This window comes from Megascapheus bottae, chromosome 12 (genome assembly GCF_031878675.1).
Source record: "Megascapheus bottae isolate mThoBot1 chromosome 12, mThoBot2.hap1, whole genome shotgun sequence".
Lineage (NCBI taxonomy): Eukaryota > Metazoa > Chordata > Mammalia > Rodentia > Geomyidae > Megascapheus > Megascapheus bottae.
Window position 1 is genome coordinate 49,189,698 of NC_143520.1, and position 26,894 is coordinate 49,216,591.

A 26,894-nucleotide genomic window follows, 5' to 3' on the forward strand; every position below is an offset into this window, starting at 1 on the left:
CTACCTTTGGAATTCTGGTGCAAACAGCACAGTGCTCAAGCAGATATGCACAGTCAGGGTATGTGGGCCTTGTTGGCCTTTGGGACTCTCTCCACTTTCCCCTCCCCTCCATAACTCAAGGGCAAATCATGGGAAGAAGGAGGCTAGGAATTCTTTGCTTTGCAGCAAGAACAAAGCCTCTTCCTTCTAGATTTTAGAACCAATTAAGTGCATCCAAAACAGGGTCAGAGCTTCAAGGACAAAGACACTGGTCACCTCTGCTCCTTTTGGAAGAAGAAGCCCAATCCTGGAGACTTCAGGGATCACTGAAGATGCACAGATACAAGTGCTAGAACGAACCCAGGCGCTCATACCCCCAATACCCCTGTAACTCCAAGCCAGTGCTTTGTCTATGCCTCCATTAGTTTTTAACAGCTGTCATAACAAATAACTACAAATTTAGTGGCTTAAAAGATACAAATCTGTAATCCTACCGTTCTGTGGCACAGTAAGGAACTTAGCAGCCTAACTCAAGTGGGTCAAGCTGTGTTCTGTGATGGAGGATCCAGGAGAAGGCCTGGCTGCTGCTCCTTTGAGTGGCTGGCTGCACCTAGTTCCTGGCAGCTGTACAAATGGAGTCTTTGTTTTCTTGCTGGCTATACAAGAGAGATGTTTCCAGCTACTGCAAACCCCTGCATTCCTTGGCTCGTGGCCCCTGCCTCCTCCCTCAAAGCCAACAGTGATTGTGGAGACCTTATTGGTTGCCTATCCTGATCCACTTTCAGGCCATCTTCTCCACTGCTGAAATGTGACACACATTTGTAATCGTATCCCTAATGTGATTAGGTACTTAGGTAACCCACAATTCTCTCTCCATCTCTAGATTCCTAACTTAATCACACCTGCAAGTATAATTCTTGCAGAGGGTAACCATAGAAGACACAATGTTGAATTTTCCTCCGGCTATCACAGCTCACCAAAACCATGTTCACCAGAAACAATCTAGGAGACTTCTGAGACCAAATGTGGGGCCACACAGGAGGCAGCCCTAGACCCAGCTGCATTTTCTCCCATTCAGCTCAGTTCTTAATGCTGTCTACTTGGAGACAGCATTAAGCCCCTCAGGATTGAAGGCTCAGTCTCCAAAGGCTGCCTTCACCTACTGTGACTTGCAAACCTGAGCCTCTAGAACTTCTGGGTGACTGGCTATAAATTGAAATTCCCAAGATCCCCTTAATTGGCCAGTTAATGAACCAAAAGGACTGATGATAGAGCCCAATGGTACAATGCTTGCCTAGCATAGGAGAGACTCTTGGGTTCTATCCCTAGCACTTAAAAAAAATATATTACAGAGACTGGCAGTTTGGCCTAGTGAGAGTGCTTGCCTAGCATGCATGAAGATCCGGTTTCGATTCCTCAGTACCACGTACATAGAAAAAAGCTGGAAGTGGTGCTGAGACTCAACTGGTAGAGCTCTAGCCTTGAGAAAGTCCAAGGACAGTGCTCAGGCCCTGAGCTCAAGCCTAGGACTGGCTATATATATTATATTACAGTGGAAGTCAGAGGGAGGGATGGATGTGGGAACAAGATATATTTACAAGCATTATCTAAAGATACCACAAAGGACATGAATGGGACACAAAGCACAAGATATGGGAGAAAGAACATGGAATACCAATGGTCCCTCCTTTGGAGCCATCTGCTATCCAGAAGTGTGTCCAAACTCTGGCCTTTTGCCTTTTCATGGTGGCTTCATATATTGGGATGGATCATTACATCACTGACCACAGATCTCAACTCAATCTCAGCCTCTCTCTCTTCCCCAGGGATTGTGGGATGTTGCTAAAAGTCCCAAATCTTTAATCCTCCCCAGATCTTTTGGATTACCACCTTGATACTACTTAGAAATAGCCAGCTATCAGTCAGTTCATTAGCATGTAAAAGACACTTTTCATTTTGAAGCCTTCCAAGAGTTTTGGGAGTAAGACTGGTATACAGATCAAACACATATTTCCTTATATCACAGTAACTCAGATCACAGGTTCAAGGGATTAAGTGCAATCTTTGGGGAAGGGCATTATTCTGCTTAACCATACCTCTTTTCTTTCCCTTTTTTGTTTTCTTCCGTTCTTCCTTCTCCCTCCTTCCTTCCCTCCCTCTCTCCTTCCCTTCCTCCCTCCTTTCCTCCATCTCTCCCTCCCTTCCTTCTTACCCTCCTTCCTTCTTCACTTTCTTTGTGCCTCCCTTCCTCTCCCTTTCCCCTCCCTGTCTCGCTCCGTCCCTCCCTCCCTTCTTTTTATGCAGTACTGGATCTTGAACTCAGAGCTTTGATCTCTTGCTTGACTTAATTTTTTTGCTCAAGGTGAGCACTTTACCACATGAGCCACAGTTTTACTTCCAGCTTTTTGCTGGCTAATTGGTGCTAAGAGTCTCAGGGACTTTCCTGCCTAGGCTGACTTTGAACTGGCCTCCTTAGATCTCAGCCTCCTGAATAGGTAGCCACCAGTACCTTGTCTCTGTCAACTTTCAAGAGGAACAATGCCATCATGGGATGAGCCGAGCCCCTGGCAAGACAGCAGCCCCTTCACCCCAGTCCAGACTCTGCCCAGGTAAGGCTCCCTGCTACCTGAGCAGCTCTGTCTACTCAGGCTGCTTGCTACCATCCAGTGAATAACTGTTTTGTATTCTGCTATAAAAATGGTTTGTGAGAATTAAAGAACATTTGGAAAATACAAAAATGAAGCAAGAACACGCCCTCTGCCTCCCAACAACCACAGTTAACATGATGCTTGATTTCCTTGATTGATCTTTTTGAAGCACTGAAAATCAACCCAGGATCCCACAAATATGAAGCAAACAATCTTAACTGAGACATACTCCCAGACCTTGACTTTTTTGAGGCTAGTACTATTGACTAAATTGGTATTTGTGGCTATCCAAAGCAACTACCTTTGGAGGAAAATCCTGACTTCTCCATAACCAACTTGCACTCTGGTGATTTTCTATCAAGAAATCTGGTCATGGGGTTGGGAGTTTGGCCTAGTGGTAAAGTGCCTACCCAGCATGCATGGAGACCCAGGTTCAATTCCTCGGTACCACACACACAGAAAAGGCCAGAAGTGGTGATGTGGCTCAAGTGGAAGAGCACTGACCTTGAAGAAAGCCCAAGGACAGTGCTGAGGCATCTGAGTTTATGTCCCAGGACTGGCAAAAAAGAAAATCTGGTCATTCATTCATTGCCAGAGTTCATTCTCCCAGGGTTGAAAAATAAGATAGGATTTCCCCAGATAGGTGCTCCATTTTCTAATACCACATACAGAGGTCTGTGGAGTGAAAAACTTCAGATATACATACAGCTTTATGGGGTACTCTGGACTGTAATGGTTCTGGGGAGTGATGAGTAGATACTATTCCACCTGGTTCAACTGTGTAACCATGTTTCAGAGAAGCCAGGGTATGAGCATCGTAGAGAACACAAAAGAAAATGGTGATGGATCTTCCAGGGAGAGAGGGCACATGTTCAAAGGTACAGGAGGACAAGGACTCATGGAGTGCTATAAGAGAGACCTTGGAGGTTGGGCATTGGTGGCTCAGCTACTCTGAAGGCTGAGGTCTGAGGATCAAGGTTCAAAGCTAGCCTAGGCATGAAAGTCTGAGAAAGTGATGTTCTCAAGTGGAAGTTTAGGTCACCAGAATTGGGAGGGTAGATGGTGTGGTCAGAGGGAGCAGTGGGAGGTACTTCAGAATTTTGTGTGTTCCTTGGGGGGTGAATGTGGTTCTGGGGTTTGAATCCAAGGAGGGCTTCTTGCTTTTAAGGCAGGTGCTCTATGACCAAACGAAGCTTTGAAGCTTCTAGCCCTGCCTTTAACCCCAACTCTGGCACACATTCATTCCTTAGATTTTTTTTAAAAAAAACTAGCATTGAAAACTTCAAATATTTCAGACATAAGGAGCCAATGTTCAGTATTAACAATTTACTAAACTCGTGGCTGATTTCACCTTAATTGCCACTCATTCCTCTGATCACATATCATTTGGAAGCCAGACTCCAGGTTTTTCAATCTCCATCTCTCCAGATCAATACAAAGAAGAAAAAACAAAGAAAGACTGAAAGCCAATAACGAGCAAGAAACTGGGCTGCAGATGAGACTCAAGTGCTAGAGTACCAGTTGTACATTCTTCTCTCAAATAACTGGATAATTGGCTGTAAGGTAAGCAAGTGCAAGGCCTTGAGTTTGAACACTGGTACCAACAATAGGATTACTCTGTAATGAAGATAGTATAAGAAAAATAGGATCTAAACTGTATTCTTCTCCTTCCTCCCCTGCTTTTGGGGGGCCTAACACAGACTAGGCAAGTTATTTACTCCCTAATCCAGGCTAGGTATTCCCAGTACTTAATTCCCCCCTTTATTTTCCATTTATCAAATAAAGATTATAACTTCCCCTAAGATCACTTTATGCTATAGTAACATAATACTAACTACAAATGCAATTTCAAACTTTCCAAATGGTATTATTAAAAACTGAAAAACAGGTAAATTTAATTTCAATTTTTAACTCAGTAGTTTCCAAATAGTATAATCCCAACTTGTAGTCAATACAAAGATACTGAGAAGATACTTGACCCACCCCCTTTTTTGTTTCTGGTCCTGGGGCTTAAACCCAGGGCCTGGGTGCTGTCCCTGAGTGTCTTTGTGCTAAAAAGCTAGCCCTCTACCACTTGAGCCACAATGCTACTTCTGGCTTTTTCCAAATAGTTGATTGGAGATAAAGAGTCTCATAGACTTTCCTGCAGCTCCCAGCTAGTATTCAGTTTTTGAAACCCAGTGGGGTTTTTGTTGTTGTTTTTTGTTTGTTTTGTTTTGTTTTATTAGTCATGGGACTTGAAAACTCAGGGATTGATTGCTGTCATGAAGTGGTTTTGGTCAAAGCTAGCACTTGAGCCACAGCTCCATTTGCAACTTTTTGGTGGTTGATTGGAGTCAGAGATTTTTCTTCCTGTGCTGGCTTTGAACTGCAATCCTCAGATCTCAGCCTCCTGAGTTGTTTCATAGGTGTGAGCAACTAGCACTCAGCAATCTTAGATATTTTATTCATGTTTCTTCTTTCTTTCTTCCTGTCTCCCTCCATCTTTCCTTTCCTTTTTTCCCCTCTCTCCCTCCCTTCCTTCTTTTCCTTCCTTCTTCTGTCTTCCCTATGTTCCCTCCCTTCTCCATTTCTTCCTCTCCCTCTCCCTTCCTCCCTTCTTCTCTCTCTCCCTCCCTCTTTCTTCCTCTTTCTCTCTCTCTGTCTCTCTGTCTCTGTCTCTGACTCTCTCATCTCCTACTCCCTCTCCATTCCTTACTCCCTCCCTTCACCCCCTCCCCTTCCTAGTGCTGGGATCCTAAATGAGCTGGCCTCACCAGGGGAAGCCCTCCTTTCACTGAGCTACACCCCAGCCCTACTTTCACTTTCTTTGTTCCTCTTATGATTCTGGTTTTCAAGTGAGTTTTATCATCTAGCTGATTTTGCTTGTTTATATGAAAACATTTGATGTTTATGTTAATTTTGGGGGGAGAAAATTTGCTATCCAATTCACCCATATGGCTCTCTGCCAGGGAGATATCAAGAAGGGGCCTCCAGACATCTTTCTCCAGTTAACTCAAAGGCAGTGAGAATCTGCCTCTCCCAATTTACTGCTAGAAAAACCAGGCCCAGCAAGTAACACAGACACCAAACAACTTCTGATGTGGACATTTAAAAAGACAAGTGGGCTACTCATGAGGCTGAGATCTAAGGATCATGGTTAGAAACTAGACAGGGCAGCAAAGTCTGTGAGACTACAATCACCAATAAATGACTGAAAAAAGTGGGAAGTGGCCTTCGTGGCTCAAATGGCAGAACACTAACCTTGATCAAAAGAAGTTCAGAGATAGCACCCAGACCCAGATAGTAACCCCAGGACTGAAAAAAAAAAAAAAAAGACAAGTTGAAACATTAATACCATCATCGGTAACACCAGAGGTGCTGAAAGGAAGAAAAGAGCTTCATATCTTTTAGGAAGATTCAGACCTAAATGTGCTTTTAGCTACTGGCTCATACTTGTAACCCTAGCTACTCAGGAGGCTGAGGCCTGAACATCCTAATTCAAAGCCAGCCAAGGCAGATAAAACTGAGAGATGCTTATCTGCCAATTAATCACTGAAAAATCCAGATGTGAAGTGGAGCTCTGGCTCTAGTGATAAGGGTTTCTAGTCTAGAGTGAAGAAAACTAAACCAGAGTACGCAGGCCTTGAGTCTAAGAGCCAGTACCAGCGCAAACACACACACACACACACACACACACACACACACACACACACACACACACACGAGTTTGCTTTTAATGAAGTCCTTTAGTGATTTCCACACTACCTTCCTTCTGCTGGAGACAATGAATAGAACAGATGAACCCAAGGAATTGGACTTGCCAGGACCAGCCATGTCCCATCCTGTCTCTTTATGGCCAGGAGAGATGTGGGTTTATTATTTACTATTTTTTTATTGTTAGTATAACTCTTCTACATGCTAGGCAAGCTGAATTTGCTTCATTCCTGAGAAACTTTGTATACTCTATGGGCAAGAAGTGGCTTTCCTTTGCAAACTGTAGTCAAATCAGATGACACTGTCTTTTGTTCAGTTAAGAAGCCAGTTCTTGGAAGTGGTGCTGTGGTTCAAATGCTAGCCTTGAGAAGAGTTCAGGGATAGTGCCCAGGCCCAGAGTCCAAGCCCCATGACAAGAAGAAGGAGGAGGAGGAGGAGGAGGAGGAGGAGGAGGAGGAGGAGGAGGAGGAGGAGGAGAAGCAGCAGCAGCAGCAAAAGCCACCACTTCTTGAGCTATAATTCTAGCTACTCAGGAGGCTGAGTTCTGAGGCTTGTGGTTCAAAGCTATCCCAGGCAGGAATATCAGTGAGTCTCAAGTTAACCTGCAAAAAGTAGAAAGTGGAGGTGTTACTCTCAAGTGATAGAGTTCCAGTCTTGAGTGAAAAAGCTATAGGATAGTACACGTGCTCATGTATTAAATGTGACCCCCCCAGTACTGACAATAAACAAACAAATAAACTAATAAACTAATAAATAATAACTTAAAACAGGGAGTCGTGGGAGCCTTGGGAGAGCTGGTGTTATGAGTGGACAAGAGACCCGACACATCCTGACATTGGCTTTCTATGTCCAACTGACTTAGCTCCTTCATCTCCTCTCCTCAGGATCACCTCATTGATGCTTGTAGTTTCTTTTCTAATCTACTCTCATAGACCAGGCAAGAGTATCCATCCAGGGAATTAAAGTGGATGATGAACAATAACCACATCTTTAAAATGCATAGGACATAACAGGAGCTTGACAAGCACAACTGACTGAAGGAGTGCATGCCCGACACAAGAGTGAATCTATTAACTAAGAGTTTGGGACCTTTTTGCACTTGATGTCCCCAACCATGTCCTCTAGGATGGCCCTGACGTGGAAAAGGGGGTTCATAGGTTTTTTTTTTTTACATGGGAGGCATTTCAACCCCTTTCAATTTTATGTGAACCATAGGATAATTCTACATTAATTTACTCTAGTAAATTGTCTGGGTTTGGGTCATAAATTAGAATTTCTTAGCTAGGTGCTGGTGGCTCACATCTGTTATCCAAGCTACTCAGGAAGTTGAGATCTGAGGTCTTGGTTCAAAGCCAGCCCAGGCAGGCAAGTTCAAGACACTCTTATCTCTAATTAATGAGTAAAAATCTGGAAGCACAGCTGTGGCTCAAGTAGTAGAGTGCCAGCCTTGAGCCGAAAAGACAAAAGACAAACAAAAGCACAAAGTCCTGAGTTCAAGTGCTGGAACTGGCACATACGCACATAGAAAAAGATTTCTTGTTGGTCTTTGGCTTACACTCCCCCTTTGTGTACTTTAGTAGCTGTTTTCCTGCCTCCTCCTAGAATCCTTGTGTTTCTTGCTCCCATATAGGATCACTCTTTGGAAAAAATTATGTTAAGTCTACTCATGTTGGTAAGGAATTAACACCCTAGGAACGCTCCTTGTTCCCTCTGCACTGAAATAACAGACACCTTTAAGTCATAGGAGTCCCTGTAGACTCTGTGGTACCATATCTGGGTGGGGTGGAGTCTATAAAGCGATTCCTGTGCTAGGAGGGCATGGGGTGGAAGGCCCCAAAAGAGTAGCAGACAATCTGTTCTGAGACAGGTCCTATTTGTTGGACAGAAACCCTCCCTGACTGTCTTCTACCGTCATTGATAGCTGCAGTCTACTGTATTCAGGTGGAAACTGGCTATTCTGCCCACTTTACAATCAGTGTACCAATCTGTGGTATCCACATGTGTCTATATCTCCTAATAGGCTACTTGAGATTAGGGGTGGGATTTCTCACTCGTATAGTCCACGTGATTGTTTCTCCTCCTTTCCAGTCTCTCACCCCACACCCACCCCAAAGCAGCAGACTTAAGAAGTGGGATGTCTGGGCGATTATGGCATCAGAAGGGGGGAGCTCTTGAGAATGGGACTAGTTCCCTTATTAAAAATCACCAAAGGCTGCTTGTTTGCTCCTTGTGTCATCTGAGGACTCAAAAAGTTGCCTTGCCTCTTAGTCTCAGTTTGTGATTATATATGTGTTCTGGGTTGTGAATACAATATAACCTCCAGGAGGGGAAGGAGCATTGCAGTGTCAAGCCACTTAGCACAGTGCCTGGCACACAGGAAGCTGCTGATTGAATGCAGCTGAACTTGCACAGGGTCACACATTGAGTACTAGATCTGAAAGGAGGACTTGGTGTCCCAGTGACCACAAAGGATTCCTCTGCCACTGTGCCTACATTGCAAACCTACCCTTACTTTTTCATTGCTCCAACTTCTGACCATCTAGAGAGTAAGGCATGTGTCTGAGAAGTCTTCTCAAACTCAAAACATTCCATCTCCACCTCCACAGCCATCTTCTTGCCAAAATAAGCTGGGGAGGTTTTGTGAATGCCTGGATTCCAGCAGGAGTTGAGCTGATTTGAGAAGAAAAACTGAGAGGGGAAAAAAAAAGTAAGTAAGAAATATCTGCAAATGTTGATTTGTTTAAACTTTTTTTTTTTTACTAACGTTACAACACGAGGAAACCAACAGAGACAAGCTCATAATGAAGTAATCAGCTGATGAAGCTAATATTGCAGCTCTGAGAAACGATTCCTCCTATTTCACCGGGTTGATACAAATAGGATCATTAAAATACAGCCAAGAGAGAGGGTTTACTTTTTCTGTCTCCTTCCAGTCTGTGTTCTGAAAGCTCAGCAGGAATTTAAACAAATAGCATGGAGGAATGGTGGAGGAACATGAATCCTGTCATATTTAAAGAAAGAGCCCCTTTCAGCTTTCAGCCTCCTCTTCATTTTAATATGTTGGCTTTACATGGTTCGCTTTTTGAAAACGCTGCTGGTTGTCTTTCCTTTTCCCCCTCAAAAACTCTGGAGAGACTATTTGAGGAAAACAAAATTATTCTAATATTTCCCTGCATATTTTTTTCTCTAGGTCAAATAAAAAGTATTGATTTCTCTCATACGAATGTGTGTCAAGGGAAGAGAAGGTGGGTAGTAAAGATTGGAGGAAGGGGTTTCAGACTGCTTCCCCTTCGGTTAAAAAAAGAAAAGACTAAGATAGCTCAGTGGCTCAGTATTTAGTGTGTGCAAGGCCTTGGGTTCTGTTCCCAGCATAAATAAACAAACACATGTTAGAGTAGGGTAAAAAGTATCTCTGGCCAAAAACCAGTCAGGTCTGCTGGGCCTGTGATGGGTCCTACTCCTATAAGAGAGCAGATTTGAGCCTGGAGAATTTGATTTCCGTGTATTCCACACAGGAAGAGAGGCTGAGGGGAGGGGCGTCCACTCTCTAAAACAGGGCTGGTTTATTTAACTGAACTAAGAGTATGCTTACTGAGGCTCAAGGGTGGGAAGGGGGAAAGGTACAGCGCTCTGGCCTTGGACGAGTCTTCAACTTCCCTTCTGTCTTCTTGCCTGAAAAAAGGGAAGGAGATCCTATCTGACAGAGTTGTGAACTTTAAATACTCCAAAGGAAATAACCCATGTGTCCTAGCCCACAGGGATGGATCCTGCAAAAGTTAGGGCGGAATACTGAACATGTTCCCAGGAAGAACTCTTGCAGTGCATTCCCCAGCCTGGTGGAGGTTGGTGGGCCCCGTGGGGTGGAAGGCACATCAGCCAGCTATCCCCGTGCCCCTCCAGATCGCGCGGTTCTGCTTCGTGCCGTGAGCGGCCCTGTCGGGAGGAACCAGGGCTCTTCACGATTCCTTGGGCAAGCTCGCTCACGCACAGCCCCAGCCACACTTTGGCTGGAAAACTCCAGGAGTGTTTTCCGTCCTTCTCCCTGAGTTGTCGTTGGGTTCTGATTACTTCCATCTGGCTGCAGCAGCGCCAGTGGAGTCTCTAAAAAGACACAAAACAAAAAGAAACCCTCGATACAAAACATATGGATAAAGCCCGCTCGCCCACGAGCGCTCGTGTGGCGACGGGCGCCGAGTGGCGGCGGGGCGGGGGCGCAGGGGGACCGCGGGCACCTGCGCTCGTCACCCGGGGAAGAGGGTCGGCGGGGGCCTTTTCCTAGCATCGCAGGCTTCCGCCCCGGCGCCCGGGAGCGAGCGCCCTGGGAACTGCGACCCGGGCAGCTCTCGACGGGGATGGGAGGTGGGGGGGGGAGGGTGAAGGGGATTTCAGAGATTGAAAACAGAGCCGACCCAGAGCCTCAGCTCCGTAGCTCATCTGACTTGAGTTAGCGACACCCCCCCCCCAACCCCGCGCCCTCCCTCCTCATCCCGGCGCCCGAAAAGAAGTGTTGGAGACGGGCGCGTTCTCTGGTTCCCCGCTGGAACTTTCCCGTGGCGGTGCTTTCTGTCCTCCGCGCGGCAGCCCCCCTCCCCTCCTGCGGGCGGTGTCGGGTCCCCCTCCCACCGCCAGGGGCGGGGTGTGCGCGGCGGGGGCGGCGGGCGCGGGCGCCGCGCGGGGGTGTGCCGGAGCCGAGCGCGCGGGGGCGCTGCGCCGTCCGGGCGGCGGAGGGGCTGCAGGAGTGCCGGCGCTCGCCAGCCGAGGCAGCACGGCTCCGCGGACTTTTTCTTTTTTTTTTTTTTTTCAAACTCACATCAATGAGACTTCGAGGAGGAGCGGGAGGCGGCGGCGGCGACAGGGAACGCAGAGGAAGGCGAGGAGGAGGCGGGGGAAGGATCGCGGGCGGCGCGGTGCACCCGAGCCTCCCGGAATAGCCCGCTCCGCGTTGGTAGGGGCTGCGGGGCAGCGCCTGCTTCGCTTCGCTCCTCTCCCCTCCCCTCCCGGGCCGGCCCGCCCGACCCCGGCCGGCGGGAGCCTCGACACACGGCAGCCAGCGGTGGGTCGCCCTGCCAGCCAAGTTGGGATGTGCGCCTGCAACTTCTGCCCGGCGCCCGAGAGGCCACCTGCGTGCTAGAGGCAAACTTTTGTCTCCTCGGTAAAGTTGCATCGGCCGTTTTGTTTTGTTGTTGGCTTGCTTGTTGCGAAATGCTTTCGGACCCGGTGGAGCCCAGGCGGACTGGGATGCTGCTCGGTCTTCAGAGGGTCACTCGGCCGGGTACCGGCTCCAGGGCTCGGGGTCTGGACATCATCTTGGGGGAACTGGAAATGAAAGGGGGCGGCCCGCTTCGCTCTGGCTCAGCAGGCCTAGGTGTTAGGGGAGATTGGGGGGCTAGCAGCTCGTGGCCGGAGGTCGATGTTGCACCTCCGTGCCTACCTGGGTGGAAAGGGTCTTCGTTCTTGGAGTGCACAGCCGGGCCGGCCTACGGCCAGCTGCCCGGCGTACGGGTCAAGGGGCCGATTCTTGCGGAGAGTCGGGGCTGGGATGCCCCGAAGCTCCCGAAGGCGGGCAGTGGAGGCGTGAGTGCGGAGGGCGCCGGGTGCGGGACGGCTGCAGCCAGCCCCCTCGTGAACTTCTCACTCCACTTCTCCGCGCCGCGTCCGGGAGCCGGCCTTTCTTTTCTTCCCCGCTCCTCCCTCCCCCTTGCTGGGCCGGTCGCCCCCTCCCCCTCGGCGGGGCTCTCCTCTCCGGCCTCCTTTCTGGCCTCTTTCTGCCTTCTCTGCCGCCCGGGGCCCCGAGATCCGCTTGACTTCCCGAAGGGATCCGCACGTAATCCTTCCCCGGGGTACCGGTTCCGCACCCCTCGCTAGGACTCCCGCCCCCGACGCCGCTTCTCCCCACCCCGGCCCCGACAATCTCTCAACAAGTATATTTGCTGAGGAATTTGAAAAATCCACTACTGCAACTTGATCTGTGTGTGATGGATGGGGAGAGGCGCGGGGAGAGTTGGGCGCCAATCCTATTAAGGGTTTAGAGAGGGGAGCGTTTTCCCCGGAGGGGGCCGGGGGCGGGAGGGGGGAGAGGGGAGGGCGGGCTGGGGGAAGGGCGCGTGAGCTCCTGTGCGTGAGCGCGAGCGCGCCCGCCTCGCCGGGGAGCGGAAAGTCCACTCCGCTCCACGTCTTGGCAGCCTGGCCCTAACTACTGTCACTTCCTAGGAAACCCAACTTTCTGTAGCGCGGGGAGCAGAGCGCGGAGTCGGCGCGCCTCGCCGCGGGTGACGGGCCGGCCTGGCGCTCCCGGGCGTGGGGTACCGATGCCCCGGGGTGCTTCTCCCCTCTGCCCTCGCCTTTGTGTCATTGTTGAGTGGCTCACAGAGTTGATCCCAGCTGGAAAAGTAGACCTCTCCCCGGAGGCCCGCCCGGCGCGCTAGGGTTTTTACACGAGGCCCACAGACCCCCCCCCCCAGCCCGGGAACCCCTCTCTGTTCCCGGCCTCTGGCTCCGGCTTTGCTGCTCCGTGGCCGCGGAGCTGTCCTGGGCCCCCACCCTGCCGCCCTCGCCCAGCCGCGTGAAGGTTTAATCCCAACAGCTTCAGATAAAGGGAGCAGTTGTAAAACGCTCGTACGCTGTTTGCAGACGAGGCTCTGGGGGCTGTTGGAGAATTTGAAAGTAAACGTTTCCCTCGCAAGCGGCATAAAATAGTGTTTAAACAAATATTGTATTGGCATGCTCAGGGGGCTCAGTGCCAAAAAGTAAAGTAAATAAACTGTGAAATCCAAAATATACAGCGGGGGGGGGGGGGATAGCAGGGGAATAGGCGGGCTGGTCACAGTCTTCCTGATGCGATCTGTTTGTTCTGGCCTCCCCCCCCTTGACCCCCCTCCTTCCCCGCCCATTTCCTTACCTTGGCTGCGAGTTTCCTCGCTGGGCTGGCTTCTGTGTGTCTGAGGGCAGACTCCCTGGTTTGGGATCCGTTCTGCAGTTGCCCAGTCTGAGTAAAAACATTTTGTGGCTATCTGGGCTGGTGTTTCCAGGACAGAGGAAGCTGGCTTGCCCAGTTTGAGTTTTGAGGCTGTTTAGACTTCTCCCTGCTTTTGATCAGTCCTGGGGTCATAATTCTGTTATGAAGAATCTAGGCCCTATAAGTGTGTTCCCCTCACTCCCAAGAGCCTCTTTTCTAGTACCTCTTTCTTTCTTCAGATTTCTTGACTTGCGGCTTCTCTTCTCAGATTTCTAGGAGGTGTTGCAGATTCTCAAGCCCAGCCCTATGGAAAGTTGTCACTTGTCTGAGGAGTTTGAAAGTTAATTATATTTTGGAAGATTTAGCGTGGTTTTGTATTTCCCCTCTTCTTTAAGACCTATGCCAATTTCAGGAGGCGCTTTCCTGATTCTAGGAAGATTTAAACTAATGCAGTGAAAATCCTGAATCTGGAGGAGCCCACCTGCCCAGGAGGTGGCCCGTAGGTGACCCAGCTGTCCCTTGGTCTGACATCTGAGACTGGTCAGCATGATCTGTTTGCATATCAGCTGGTGAGAATGAGGGTGACAGGGAGAAAGCCCCTCCCAAGCCAGAGCCAGCCCATCATGAACAAGGTGGGATTGTAAACTTCTTTTATCCTCCCCCCCCTCCTCCCGTGGGAATTGATGAGATAGGAATTAGCACAGGGTTCACATTTAGCAAGTGTGGACTTCCAGGTTGCTCCCAAACTTAGAAGCCCAGGCCTTGGATGGAACCCTTGTCTCAGTCACCCCCCCCTCATGTGTGGGGTTGGGTGAGTCTTTTTATTTCCTCTAGGTGTTTCTTCTTGAAAACCATCAGCTAGAGTGGAAATCCTTTGCGTTGTCAGGCCAGAAGAGGGGCCACAAGATTGCAGGACATCAGGTCATTGCTGGCTGTGGGGGTCTTGGGAGCTGTGTACTGTAGCTGGCTTGTTTGCACTTCAGACTGAAAAATACACAAATACTTCACACTTTTTGTACTCCCACAAGTGCCCTGTACACAGTGCAGGCCCCAGGGCTGGATTAGCAAACCAGGGGATTCCGCAAGTAGGCAGACAAAATTGGATATTTGCCCAATAAACACCCTTCTTCCATCAAGGCCCCTCTTGGGCACCCTAGCAGGAAAACTTGAGTGTCCAGACACAATTCCCCTTAAGTGAGACCAGCAGTGTGCCCTGTGCACTGTGAAAACTGGTGTTATTCCCTCACACCCAGCTGGCTTGTTAAATCTCAAAACTGGAGTCCTACATCCCTGTGTCTGGGCAGGCCTGCTGGCCCTTCCCGAGAATGTGTGTGCATCAAAGCTGTCTTTTCTGTGCCTGGTGTTCCAGAGACAGGGCCAAGCAGCAGCTCTGCTTCTTGAAACTGGGGGATGGGCATCTACCTGTGCCAGGCTCTGTTTCCCAGTGCACTAGGGGTGGCCAGGCCAGGTGGGCCTGGCCAGCTGCAGCTGTTCCCACTGGGCCAGGGTCCTTTGAAAAGGATCCCTGCCCCGGGAAGCAGTTTCTTCCTTTCTTCTTTTCAGTAAGTGTCAGAGGCCAGGACAAATGAAACACGTGAAGAATGCCAAAGAGAGAAACAGTATTCTCAGATTCCATAAACTTCGGACAAGCAGAATAGGTGGTTGCATTAACAGCCAGAATGAGCAGCAATTTCAGATCACCATTTTTTAAAAAAAAATTATTTTATTTTTTCACTTTTGAAGAATATGGGGGGGGGAGGAAAGGCTGCTCTGTAATTATTTCCTAAGGCTTGTTTAAGAACAGAAGAGAAAGGGACACCCACATAAGAGCAATTGATTGTATCAGTGAAGACACCTTTGACACTTTCTATGTGAGTAGATATATAACATCAGATTCAGAATTCGCCATTTTCTCTAAAATTTGCGCTTTTTCTGAGGACTATCAAGGATTGTACAAAACATTTTTTTAAAGATTTTTGAGAGTGACAGAGGGATTATAAGAGTGCATAACTACTCAATACTTTGAGTAAACACAGATAATAACAGCACCCTTGATGAATGTTTAGAGTCTCATTTTCCTGCAATTCTTCAGTCACTGAAAGAATCCTTAACATTCCTGTTTAGCTTTCATTTCTGGTTTCTCAAAAAAAAAATACACGTAGAGGAAAATAACTCATTTAAGGCGTGGCTAAAGAGTATCTATTAAACTTTTTGAGATTTGGGTTTAAGTGGAAACAAGTTTGTGTGTGTGTGTGTGTGTGTGTGTGTGTGTGCGCGCGCACAGTATGTTAAAAAGAAAAAAAAAAAACCCAGGCAGGTTTCAAACTGAGTGTGTTTTAACTGAGTGCTGGGTTTCAGCATTAGCATAAGAAAACCAGTTTTAGTGCCTTTACTATTGTCTTGAATGAAGAGTTGAAGCAACTGAGAGACAGGCCTAGGCGCTGGGATGGCCCTTTGAGATTCTTGGGCTGCTCAGCTTAGTCATCTGCCTGGAAATCTGTGATCCGATATCACTTTTATCTCGCTTTTCTATTCTCTGGCCTTTTTCACACGTTCACTTTTGTCAGGGTTTATTGATTATGTTTTCTTCTGTGCAAATCTGTGGAAAATTTAATGAACCAAAAACAGCAGTGAAATAAAGGGGACTTTTTATTCATTAGCAGGGTGGAGATTGATTTCCCCCCTTGGGTGACCAAGGACCCCAGGCCCCCAGTGAGAGAGCTCTGGGAGGAGGGAGGGAGTCCTGGTTGCAGGCCCAGGCATGGTCCTCTCTGTCCTGTGCCCTCCTGCAGACCAGCACCGGGGACGGGGAATTCCCGTCCCTAGAGAACGTAGAAAAGTGCTCCTGGAGAGCTCGTGCCTTGCCCACCAAGCTGCAGTCCCCAGGCTGGTGTTCCAGTGTCTTGGCATGGGAGCGTGGGCTGGATGGAGGCAGGGAATATTTGTATCTCCCAGGCTTACAAACCATCCAAGTGTTGGGCCTTCCCAGGGACGCAGTTAAGTATATCTCCTTGCCTCCAGACCCGCTCTCAACCCTGTAATTAGGCAAAGCCCGGAGTGATTATGCATTGCTGACTGGCAGGGCTAGAAGCCGGTTCCCTCTAAGAAACTGGTGAATTCTGGCTCTTCCAGAGGCTTCCTGGGGAGGGAGGGATGGAGGGAGGGGGGGGGCGCTACCCTGCTCACGTCCTTCTGTCTGTCTCTTCCACCTTCTCTCCCTCCGTCCCACCCTCTTTCCCTTCCCCTTCTTTCCCTTTTCTTCCTTCAACCCTGCTTTCACTCTTTTGGCCCTCTTTTGTCTGCTTCCCTCCCTTTCTCTCCCCTCTCCCTCTCCCTCCCCGCCCCCCCCATCTCTTCTCCCTCCTTTCTTCCCCTCTCCAGTCTTTCTTCTCTCCTCCATCTCTCCGTTCCTCTTTGTCTGTCCTCTCCCCCTTCGACCCCAGCCCGTCCTCCCTTCTGCGGCCGTGTCCAGCCCCGCCGAGGGTTTGCGGCGCGGCGGGGCCGGAGAGGCCGCGTGTCCAGGCGGCGCCGGGCGCGCGCGCGCTCTTCCCGGGGAACGTTCCGTGCCCCGAGCGCCCGCGTCCCTCCCACCTGCGCGCCCGCCCGGTTTGCCGCACGCGAACAATGGCCACATTGTTAGGGCCGAGTGGCGGGTGGCGGGAGGACGGACCCTGCTCGTGGCGAGTCAGGAAGAAGGCCAGCGGGCCTGATCCCCTGGGTCCGGCCGGCCGCGGCGCGCCCAGCTGAGCCCCACCTGGGGAAGGTGCCTGGCACTCGCTCCGCCGCCCGTGCCCCTCTGCCTCGCCTCGCACTGGCTTCCCCGAGCCGGGGGTTCGCGTTGCGGGAGAGTCAGGAGAGAGGGCGGTTACCAAAGTTTTGCTTGCGTCTGAAAACTTTTCCTTTCCGGCGTCTGCAGACCGTAGGCGGTCTCCAGCCCGAAGGCGAGGGGGCCGGGTGCGGCTGCCCTCCGTCCGCCCCGGCCCGTGGGGGGCTGGAGGCCTCGCAGCCCCGGCGGGCTCCGAGGGCTTAAAAGAGCATCGCTCGGGTCCAAGATAGCCGCTTTTCAGCGGATGCTTAACGCGCGTCTTTGTGCGCCGGACAATGCAATAAGTCAGCTCGACTTTGGAGCCACATTTATAAGGAACTGTAAGGGCCGCTCAAGCACACTTGTGCTAAGTTGAATTGATTGAAATTTAATGGCGGTTAGTGGCGATGAATGGTAATGATTTCCCAACGTATCTTCGGCATACTTGACATTAATAACTCGAGTGTGTGTGTACACGGAGAGAGCCCGCCACACACGTGCGGCCGCATTATTCATTCGCTGAGCTGCCAGCTCTTCCCCTCCTCAAATCCTTCTCCTTCCCTCCATAATTCAGTGGTTCCCTTGATTTTTTTTTAAAGGGGAAAGAAAAATCTTTCTTCATCCAGCATGTACAATCGTGTCGACATAATTTTGAGCTCATGATTTTTTTTTCAATTCCTACATAAATCAGCTTCTAATATACAGAAAGTGATGAATTTGTTTTAGATGTCATCATGAATTAATGTTATGCAAATAAAAGCTTTGCAGGTGAAATGATTTACTTAATAATTTCAACATCTAATATCTAAGCTCATTTATTATGTTGGGAGTTAAAAGAAAACAAGTCTATATTTTTAAACCTAGGGAAAGATTAGTATGTAAGTATTTTCAGTGTAGGCAAAGCCTGATGACCAGGAAATAGTGCTCAAATCGTTGCTTCTTTTCTTTGAGAATCCACAGTTCACTAAGCTGTGGCTTAAGAGCCAGGGAAGAGACAAAGCAAGCTGGGTCTGGGTTGAGGAGGACAGAGCTGAATTTGTAGAATTCCATCCCACCCATCACCCTGCCAGGTGTGTCCTATGGGACTGAGCCAGCTGTGCTGTGGGATTAAAGAAATCTTTATGTAAACAGGTCTTGAAGGGTGAGTGTGACTAACTTCCATGGTTGTTAACTGGGAGATGGACCTCTGATGTGCCCCACCCCCCACTATCTTAAGAAAATGTCACTATCTTCTGAAGGTGGCACTGGTGTGGAAAGTTGGATGGACTGCCCAGGAAAGACCTAAGAAGATGACCTTTTGTAGAACATATTTCCATCTGTTTTCCTCTTTGGGACAAAGGAGAATGATGGTGCACACACCGTGAAGAGAAATCAGCTGGAACCTTTTGAATTACCCTTGGAGAGAGCAAGACCCATCCCCTCAATTGCTGGGTTACCCCAGGCAAGTCAGTGTGCCTCTGTGTGTAAGGAAGGGCCTGGCAGCTGTGATCTCTCAAATCCCAACAGTTTCAGTATCCTATGAGCTTGCTCATCCTCTTCCAGGACAGCAGGGTTGGAGAAGGTAGGAGGTGGTCTTTGGCAGGGGGTCTACTTCTGCTTTTCCCTGCAGGTCTCTCTTCCTAGGTATTTAGGGGACCTCTGGGCAATAGGCACAAGATGAGACTGGCTGGGAGTAGACAGGGAGATGTTGAGGGGGCTGGGAAAACACCAGGCTGTAATGGTCTTTTCAGATTCTCTGGGAGAAGTTGAGGACAGTTTAGGAAGAGCCAATGCATAAACTTGTCTCAGATCTCTAAAGGTAAGAGTAGAGTTTTGACTTCTCAAAGAATTGAGGTCATGGTGGTCTGATGACAGGTTGAAGGCACATCATTCATATGTTTCTACAGTCAGCACAGTGTTGTGCTAGGGTGATACATTGTGTGTGCTCAGGCAAGAGGCAAGATATTTAGGACTGGCCCTTGCTGTCTGTGGAGATCAAGGTGAGGGTGTGCGTGCATTGCTTTGCTTATGACCACGAAGAGAAAGTCTGGAGGTGGCAGGTGGTTTTGCCAGGACTTCTCAGGTATGTAGATCAAGAACAGAATGGGAAGGTCTGCATTGTAATTCAAATGCATTTGTCTGAAGAAGATGGAATATATAATAGACATAGTATGTTACACATACAATATAGTATGTTAGATTACTTTTCCTATTGTTAAGTGTGAATGAGGGATGGGTGCTATGTATGTTTATGTGGACATACATTAATACCAGTAAACCTAAATACCAGATCTCTTTATAAATTAGGTCTTTTTCTTATTCAAGGTATATTCATACAAAAAAGAGAAATGGCAAAAGAGAATTAAATCAGAATAAGAAACCAGACGCCAGTAGCTCACACCTATAATCCTAGCTACTTGGCTTCCCAGATCCAGGGGATCATAGTTGAAAGCCAGCCCAGACAGAAACATTTCCATCTCCAACTAACCAGCAAAAAAAAGCAGGGTTAGTGGCATACTGCAAGTGATAGAGTGCCAGCCAAGAAAGCCGAGTAAGCACAACATCCAAAGTTTAAACAAATGATTCCGAGGATAAAGCTTTGAGGGTAGTTTCTAAGTGTTATCTGGGATGAATTGCTGATGGAAGGATATTAAGTATGCAGATTCTTAGGCTTCAAGGAGAATCTGAAGAATGAGAATTGCTACAGTGTGGCCAGGAATCTGACTTACTGAGGTGGGTGATAGGGATTAGTTGTGATGCTGTCAGATCCAGGACACTGTGGGGTAGACAGCAGATTGGAAGGTCGTCAGCTGCCTGGACTGCTGCTGCTGGACTGGAGGTGGGAGAACTGCCTTGCTTCTGTTTTAGATTAGACAAAGAGAAGTGGGTTTCTCAGCAGAATCTGTCTTACATGGGACAGTAGTCCCAACTGGAAGCTGGCTTACATGGACATGGCTTTTGTCAGACTTCAGGAGCAGCCAGAGTGTGTTAAATCAACCTGTATTTACTTGTTATGGGTTCTGTCCAGAGAATTTTTTTTTTTTGTCTTAGGGCTTGAATTCAGCGTGGGCATTGTCCCTGCACCCTACTCCTTGACCCACAGAGCCACTTCTGATTTTCTAGTAGTTAATTGGAGATAAGAGTCTCATGGACTTTAGTGCCCGGGCTGGCTTTGAACCTTGATCCTCAGATCTCAGCCTCCTGAGTAGCTAGAATTACAGGTGTGAGCTACTGGGCCCAGCTTCAAAGAAGCTTTTGATGGGTGTCTTTCCCTGCATCCTTATAATGGCCATGTTGTTATTGCTTCATGGCTGGAAGCTGGGCCCTCTTTGGGGCCAGTTTGAACAGGTACTTTGGAAGTTTGAGCGATAATTGAAGGACCTACTCTTTGATATCTTTGTGCTCCCCCCGCCCCAAGAATAGGAAGGACACAGATTAGTAGGGATAAAAGTACCAGAGAGGAGACATGCGGGCTGCCACACCTTCCTATTCAGTGATGCCACTGGGCCTCAGACTTGCAAGGGTTCTGCTATGGTAACCACAGTTGAAGGACTGTGCAAAAGGGTCTCAATGCAGGTAGCTGCTCACCCCTACCTACTCACTCACGTTCATACTCCCTGCTTTTCTGGTCTCTGTTCAGATGGACAGCATGTGCAAGTAGAGACATTGTTTTCTGAATTATGGGATATTGAAGTGCCACCACCTCTCCTCCAGGAATCCTCATGCATATAGATCCAGAATCCATTGCCCCAGGCTGAGTTGCCAATGTAGATAGATTTGTCTTCTGGGCCTTTTCAGTGTCCTGCCCCTGGCCACATGGGGTGGGAAACAGTCTCCAAATCCCAGCATCCTGTCTCATAGGTGCACTTGGAGTAGCAGATCTGGGTTTGGCCCTGCACTCCTGCCATACTATGCACTGTGGAGCTCCCTTTTCACAGAGGGAGAGGGCACTGGGGGAGAGGGCCACTTCAGCCTGGCACAGCCCTGCTCTGCCCTGCCTTGAGCTGTGTTGCCTGGAGACTGCTCCACAAGACTAGAGGGCAGCATGTTCCCATATCTGCCCCCTTGCTCACAGCACCCTGACCTTGATGTCAGTATAGTTGTAGAATGTCCACTTCCTCACTGTGACTTGAGGGGCTTAAGGAGCCTTTAAGGGGCATGGGGCAGCTGGCACATTGGGGTCCACAGCATCTCTGTGCCTTCAGCCTGCCAGCCCAAGGTATGAGGGTGTTCAACTGCTTCCAGATATATGCTAGTGTCAGATGAGGTTCTGGCCCTCTTCAGTGTTTGGACCCTGGGGTTACTGTGGATCTGCTGGCTTTGATCCAGAGACTGGAGCTCTTACATGCCTGTGGCTCTGATCACCAGAAGCAGCTTTTGTGGGGCTTTGTGATGTGTGCTACTCTGGGCTGAACATTTCTCTGTGAAACACACTGTGTGTGTGTGTGTGTGTGTGTGTGTGTGTGTGTGTGTACAGTGTGTGTGCCTGTGTGAGCTCGTGCAGACCCTGGAACTTGAACTCAGGGCCCCAGTGCTGTCCCTTAGCATACTCAAAGCTGCACTCTACCGCTGGAGCCACAACGTCACTTTCAGCTTTTTAGTGGCTAAAATTGGAGATAAGATTCTCATGACTTCCCTGTCCAGTCTGGTTTGTATCTGTGAACCTCAGATCTCAGTCTCCTGAGCAGTTAGGATTGTAGGTGTGAGCTACATTGCCCAACTCCCCTCCCCCATTTTAAAATTTACATTAATTACAAGGAGTATATTTTACAGTTACATTTTCACATTGTATTCTAACCTTACCCCCTGTGTCACTTTCACTGCCCCCCAAAAGAACCTCTTCAACATGTTTCATTGTTCCATTTTCATAGTTGTTAATAATCCATTTAAATAGTATATAACTTCCTTTATCCTCCTACCAGCCCAACCTCTCTCTAGCTGGTATTCACCTACCAACAGTCTTTTTTTGCTCTTTCTTCAACCCCATAGTGATCACAGTTTTTAGTGAGCTTGTATATACTTGTGATATATTACAAAGCAATTCACCCTCTGGAATGAAGAGTTCTTATGCTGGGGTTTGAACCGAGGGCTTTGTATATACCAGGCAAGCACTCTACCATTTGACCTATGCATCCAGGCCTGAAGGCTAATAACGTTACAAGTACTTATAGTCAAGAACTTCCAGAACACACTAAAGAAGAAAATATTTGACACATTAAAGTTGTGACATGTAGCTGAGTTCTCACATGTCCTTGGATTAGATGGCAGCCAGTAAGTGTGTGTGTGTGGGGGGGTGCTAAGCTGCTCTGACCAGTGACATTCTTTTCTGTCTGTGGCGTTCCTGTGTGTGACCCCAAGGACAGATGCATAGACAAAATTGAGGAGACCTGCTGACATTGGGGCCCTATGGTTAGGGAAGTGGAATGTGGGAAGGTGGCATTTCAGGCATTTCCCATTTATGTGCAAGCCCTGGCTTCTGTCCCCTTTTCCAGATGTAGTCCAAGGCCAGAGCTTGCATTTTGCCAAGAGCAGCAGAAGTCCTGTGCTTCTTCATTGCCACTTCCTCTGTATCCTCAAGGGTCCACTGGGTATAGCTGCCCAGGGGTCAGGCAGGAAAGCTAGGAGTGGTGTAAGGACCTGAGTAGGTTGGGTTCCTACCCTTCCCATCTGCTCATGCTGATATCAGCCCTGAGAAGCTAGGGTTCCCAGACAATGCCTCGTTGAGGATATTGCCAGCCCATGAGCCAGTTTCCTGAGAGAGTGTCAGGATTTCATTGCCTGGAGCATCATGGTGTTCTGAGTGGGAGAAGAGCTCTAAGATCTGTTTCAAAAACCTGGGCTAAATTAGGGTTCCAGTACCAGAGAGATAGCAGTGCTGCACAAAGGCACTGGGCCAGGTTTGCACAGGGTGAAAAGGAAACCTTTCACAGAACAACTAGTGCATGGCCTAATGTCTAGTTTCTTGAGCTAAGGCCATGGGTCCCTCACACAGGAAACTTGTCTGTACTGACAGATGTGCTCGTGGCTCCAACGTGACCTATGTGCAGTTTATGCCTGCCTGACCATCTCTTTGGCACTAATAACCTGACCTTGTGTTCTCACAAGGGATGCCCTGGGAACATCAATGCTAAGACAGACTCTGGTTCTTATGAAAGGTAGAAATTCAGTGCATCACACAATAGGAAATAAGTTCAAAAGAGCTGGGAGGACAGCTCTTTGCTCCCAGATCAGAAGAGTCAGGAATGAAGTCAGAGAGAGGGAGAGGGAGAGGGAGAGGGAGAGGGAGAGAGAGAGGGCGAGCGCGAGAGAGCGCGCGCACGCACATAATCTTCCTTTCCTTCATTCATCCATCCATCCATCCTGCATCTGTCTGTCTGTCTGTCTATGTATCTATCTGTGAATGATGATAACATGGGTAAAGCTTAAGGCAGATGCCTAAATGGTCCATTAAAAAAAGATAGTGAGAAGACAGGGAGCCCAGCTTGCTGAACAGGAGAGAAGCCTCTAAGTTTTTACCTCTGTTGTTTCTGTTACATCTCTACCTCTGGGCTCCTGTTCTTCAGTTGGCTTTTGAGAGCAGCTGGTTTGCCATGAGAAAGGAATCTGCTCTCATCTGTGGTGATCTGCTGCCAAGGAACCTAACAGATATAGAGATTTTCAATTGTCACAGATATGCCAGCATATCTGCTGGTACTGCTCAGTAGCCTGTTCTGTCCAGGGCAGGCCCTAGGTGAGGGGTCACCTACCCAGATGTCACAGCTGCTGGGTAGGTCACCAGACAAACTTGCTGTAGGAATTTTATGTCCAGTTGACACATAAGATGCTGGTTGTTTTTAGGACCCAAGAATTGGGATATCACTGTAGGTAGTTGTTTGTTTGTTTGTTTTTTCCATTTTGTACCTTGCACTCAAATGTGCCTACTTTCCTTGTTTGTCTGGCAATCTGCCACTTGAGCCATAATTGTAGCTTGGCTTTTTGATGGTTATTTTGGAGATGGAGGCTATAGAACTCTTCCCACCCCTATCTCACATCGCCCCCTTCTCCCCCCCCCCCCCCCCAGCTGGCTTCTGTCCTTGAGCCTCCAGATCCCAGCTTTGTAGTAACTAGGATTTCAGGCATAAGCCACCAGCCCGCAACCACACATACAGAGGCAGCTGTACTTTTTGCATACTTCATCCTTATTCTGTACTGGAAGCTATTGGCCTTCTTTTCTGTGCCTTGAGTTTGAAATGCTGTGGCAGGTGCCATCAAAAAAAATTCCTTGTGCAATCCATCAGTCAATCAGTGAGCAGTTACTGGAGCATCTGTTGTGTGCCTGATGCTGATTAAGCTTACTACTATAGGCGCACCTTGCTAACTTGGTGACAAAGCCAGTGGCCTCTGAAATCCCAGCAGACTTCTCCAACACACATTCTCCTCAGGTACATTCTGGCCTAGGAGTGCTGTTTTAGGAAGGTCAACATGACTTCAAAAGGTGAATAGTTTGCCACGCTGGCCAGGGCAGTAGGGCAGTAATCACTCCAAACTGTTGTTCCAAAATCTCTTTGTGTGCCTGTTTTCCTGCTCTTAGGTTGACATGGCCCCACTTTGCAACATGTTTGTGTTGGGCCATTCTTGGCAACTCAGCTCTTATGCAAGGAAGCGGAGTCCAGGGTCAGCATCATGAAAAGCCCTGTGGTGGGGGCTGTGGGCAATTGGTCCTGTATTTAACCAAACAGCTGTGTTGAGCAGTTGGGAAAGAACAGCTTCCTCTCACAGAAGACCAGGCTAGGTCTTTGTGACCAAGACTTTACCAGCAGATGGGTGTAGTGGCCAGAGGATTGCCGGGGGCATTACTGGGACTTATGTTTGGGGTGGGGGTCAGTCTGGAGATGCCTGGAAAGAGGGGCTTGTCATCCAGATGACTCTGCTGATATACTGAGTACTTGTTGTGCCTCTTCAGCTAACGAAACATAAATGTGCACAGGACATTTTCGAAGACCAGCGTATTTATGATCCTCATGTCAGGAGAGCAGTTGTCACCTTTGCCATTTGTTTATTGTTTGCTTGCTTGTTTGTTTTGTGCTGATACTATGACTTGAACTCACAGCTTTACACTCTTACACAACTTGTGTCTCATGGCTTGGTGCTCTACCACTTGAGCCAAACCCCCAGTGCAACATTTTGCTGGTTAATTGGAGATGGAATCTTTCATTCTTGTCTGACTTTGAACCATGATCCTTCAAGTCTCAGTCTCCTGAGTACTATGTTTAAGAATGTTCGGGCCAGGAATTTGGCCTAGTGGTAGAGTGCTTGCCTAGCATGCATGAAGACCCAGGTTCAATTCCTCGGTACCATATATAGAGAAAAGCCAGAAGTGGTGCTGTGGCTCAAGTGGTAGAGCTCTAGCCTTGAGGAAAGCCCAAGGACAGTGCTCAGGTCCTGAGTTCCGTTCCTAGGACTGCCAAAAAAAAATGTGAGCCACCAGTACCTGGCTACTTTTGCTGTTTTATTCTTTCCATCTTGGGTTTGGGCTGGCTCGGTTTCTGGAAGATTTTTTTGTTGTTGTTTTTGCAGTGTTGTGTTTTCTCCTGCCAGAGGATCAGATAAAACTGTGGAAAATATGCACATATGTCTCATCCTGCCAGCCTTGCCCACTGTAGGTAGGGATGGGTCAGGTCCCACCTCTTCCTGACTTGCTCCCAGAAGAGAACTCCCCCTCAAGGTCAGCTCTTAGGGCTGTTGTTGGAGGGAATGACTGGTAGAAAGGGGTGGGAAGGAGATGAACTTTTGAGAACACTCCCTACTATGATTCAAAGTCTGTCTAGAAAACAAATCAATAAGACTCTTAGCATCAATTAATCAGCAAAAAGCTGGAACCAGAGGAGTGACTCAAGTGGTAAAATTGCCACTTATGAGCAAAAAGCTGAATGAGAGTGTGAGGCCAGGTATAAGCTCTGATATTGACATGAAAAACACAATAAACACATTCTGCTTTCCATCTCTGTGTGGGTCTTTGGATTTCATATTCGGTTTGTTTGATTTGTGTAACTGTGTTGATTTCAACCTGGTACTTTCTTGACTAATTTGGTGCTATGAAACCTCCAACTTTGTTCTTATTTCTCTTTCTCTCTCTCTCTCTCTCTCTCTCTCTCTCTCTCTCTCTCTCTCTCTCTCTCTCTCTCTCTTTTGTATTGTTGGGGATGGAACTCAAGGGCATAAGCAAGTGCTAGGCAAGTGCTCTACCAAGTATTCTTATACCCCGAGTCTATTGTTCTATTGTCAAAATTGTTTTGGCAATTTCTCCTGATTTCATATTTAGGAGTCAGTTTATTACAAATTATGTTAAGTAAGGTAAGCCAAGCTCCCAGAGACCAATGGCATATGTTTTCTCTCATACGTGGAAGCTAGATCTAGAATACACTAGGACATGATAAATTACTCAGAACTCTGGCATCTAGCAACCAACTTTAGGTACTGTGAGACCAAAGAAGGACATTCTTAGGATAGGAACCACATAAGTTCATGCCTGTGTGCCTCTCATCATATAAAATGATATTTATCTGAATGAACTCCAGTAAATAGAAACAAGAGGTTTTTCTTTGTTGGTTTTATTTTCCTTTTGCTCGTTTGTTTATTTATCTGCCATTGGGAGGGTACGAGGGGGCACAGAAATGGAGGGACAGAGGGTGAGCAAATGCAGCAGTGATAATTACTAGACAGCATGTGGAAAACGAATTGTACAACTTAACCACAGATAGGGGCCAAGAGTTTGGCCTAGTGGTAGAGTGCTTGCCTAGCATGCACAAAGACCTGGGTTCAATTCCTTGGTACCACATACATAGAAAAAAGC